The sequence below is a fragment of the Penaeus chinensis genome, chromosome 19, assembly GCF_019202785.1.
Source record: "Penaeus chinensis breed Huanghai No. 1 chromosome 19, ASM1920278v2, whole genome shotgun sequence".
Lineage (NCBI taxonomy): Eukaryota > Metazoa > Arthropoda > Malacostraca > Decapoda > Penaeidae > Penaeus > Penaeus chinensis.
The window spans coordinates 4,162,882-4,165,691 of NC_061837.1; the positions used below are offsets into that span (position 1 = coordinate 4,162,882).

At 36.5% G+C, this 2,810-nt stretch overlaps 1 protein-coding gene across 1 annotated transcript in view; it reads right to left on the bottom strand.

Moving 5' to 3' along the window:
• LOC125035357 (RNA-binding protein 28-like) overlaps positions 1-197 on the bottom strand; it is a 3,675-nt gene extending 3,478 nt beyond the window's left edge. Inside the window, exon 1 of the mRNA XM_047627690.1 lies at positions 1-197. This exon is cut by the window's left edge and continues 520 nt beyond it. The gene's annotated coding sequence lies outside the window, so the exon portion shown is untranslated.
• Between the last annotated feature and the right edge of the window lie 2,613 nt (positions 198-2,810).

The window sequence follows — 2,810 nt, forward strand, 5'->3', positions numbered from 1 at the left end:
ATGTTTATGACAATTTGGAGAAACTGGCTTTAGACTTTTTATCATACCTTAGCTAGATTATATATATTTTTTGATGTTATGGTATATTTTATATAACTTTAGCCTTGCAATTCTTCGGCATCATGATACCTTGTCTTTGGGAGGTTTATAGTTTAAAAAGTTTTGGCTGACCCTACACTCGCGCTATTCAGACTACGGTGTTCACTTTCTACTCACCCTGAAGGCAAGGTTTGGGTCTGAGGTACGATAAGGATGATAAGATTGTGGTTATCACTTCCCCATTCTCCCTCCCTCACCTATCTCCCTCTCTCCCCCAGAACTTTTCATCTTTCCTTTCTCATCTCCCTTCCCTACGTCCCTACCCACCTCTCCTTTACTCTCTCTCTCTCTCTTCTCCCTCTCCCATTTTCCTCGACCTCACAATATTTCTCTCTTCTCAGTCCCTCCCTCCTCATCTCCCTCTTGTCTTCTTCTCTCCCTTCCTCCACACACCCGTTCTTGAAAGAGTGTCGAGATGCGGTCTAGAAGATGACTGTTGTTCAGCGGAAATGTGTGTGCGAGTTTCGGAGGTCAACAGCAAAACATAAGACGAGGGGTTGCAGCGAGACAAGTCTTCGTGTTACTGATATGGTAATAAGATTATGATGATATGGTGATGAGAATGTGGTTTTTATTTCCGCATGCACTATCCGACCTCACTTTCTTCCCTCCCTATCTCATTTTCTCCTCCCTCCCACATTCCGCTCTCTTCTCCCTTCTTCCCCCTCTCTCCCATCATCCTCCCCATTTTCTCTCCCTCTTCCTCGATTCTTCCTCCATATCCCCTGCCTTTAAAGCATAGATTCGAATATTGCCCAGTAGAGATGTGTGTGCGAGTTTCTCAGTTCAACAGCAGAACATAAGTTAAGGTGAAGCAGAGACACGGCAGTTATGCTTAATGTTAAACCTCAAGGACCTAATTTGTTGATATGGTCGTTTCGAGAGACGTATGGTGATATGTGGAAAGGAAAATGTATATGTATTGTATTTCTATAGTCTGTGTTAGCTGGGGGCAAGGGTGTACGTGTGTGGCAAATGAAAGCAAGGATGTACGTGTGTGGCAAATGCAAGCAAGGATGTACGTGTGTGGCAAAGGCAAGCAAGGATGTACGTGTGTGGCAAATGCAAGCAGGGATGTACGTGTGGGGCAAAGGCAAGCAAGGATGTACGTGTGTGGCAAATGCAAGCAGGGATGTACGTGTGTGGCAAATGCAAGCAAGGATGTACGTGTGTGGCAAATACAATTACAGGACATATATAAACCAATTAATGTTTAAGATACGTAAATAATACGACATATAACTGACATGATGAATAACTATCGTTACGCTCCTTCCCAATTCAGGAAGTGGTCAGTGGGAGTTTGGTCAGCAGAGAACCTACTTGTACTTTGTCCAATAGCTGTACCTTTGGACAAAGTACAAACTGATGAATGTACAACTGAAGAATGTACAAGGGAAGAATTAATCACAACTTTATGCAATGGCAGAGATGCAGTAACTGCTGCGAAAAAGAGATTTGGCCAAGTCATAACACAAGCTCATCTTCTTGCAAACATGATTCATCCTTCCTTTCAGTGAAAAGTGCTTAGTGTAGACGCAATGAATAATGCAATGGACTTTGCCAATGAAAAGTTTCCCCCTCTCGTCCCAGTCATCATGAAATTTCAAGCCAAATCGGCTCCTTTTCATGTATTTATGTTTAGTGATTCTGTGAACAAGTGTATGTCAGCTGTTGAATGGTGGAGGTCACGTTCAAATGTATTAGATAGTGATATAATTTCAGCAGCACACCAACTACTGCCTGCAATGGCATCTTCATTAGGGGTTGAAAGAGGGTTTTTTTTTCTTCAAGCTATGGTATTGTACATTCAAAACTGAGAAACCGGTTGAAGATAGAAAAGGCAGTAAAATTGTATTTGTTTTGTTTAAAAGCATGAATGTACACAAAATTTATATATTTGATGATACTAATGATCAGAATGCATAAAAGAGCCAACTTTATTGTTATAGGAATTAAACAACTTTTATAACTTGTTTTTTATGAGCTACTTTTCAACAGAAAGGGATAATAACTTTTCAAAGAAGAATATTTTTAAAGTATACATTCAGTGTGCTTTTGTTTTAAATACAGGATACAATACTTGTGATTTTTTGTTTTTTGAATCTATTACCTCAGGATATAAATATAATAATATATCATAAGGACACCTCTTTAATTTCCTTTTTTGATAGCATGCAGATTTTTTTTGTAGTGTTGTATTGTAAAAGCAAGTGCATTAGTAATCTACTTCTCACAAACGAGTACAGTTCATTACAAGTAAAACCCTTTGATTTAATTTTTAATGGAATGTGGATTTTTTTTGTTGTTGAATTGTAAAAGGAAGATTTTAGTTCCACAGAAATATATAAAGCAGGTGTAATTATGTGTTTATTTTCATTGTTTTCCTTTAAATTCCAGGTTGCTTTTGGCAGACGCAAATTTTGATTTAAATCAATGATTTTTAAAAAATCGTTTGTTATAAATCTTTATTTAAATCACTGATTTAAATCATCATGCTTTAAATCGGTCAACCTTGGTATATATATACATATACTTATACCTATATATATATATATATATATATATATATATATATATATATATATATATATATATGAAAGCGGAATGTCATTGTTTTGAGTGCATATATATATATATTATATATATTATATATATAATATATATAATATATATATATATATTCTCAAAACAATGACATTCCGCTTTCA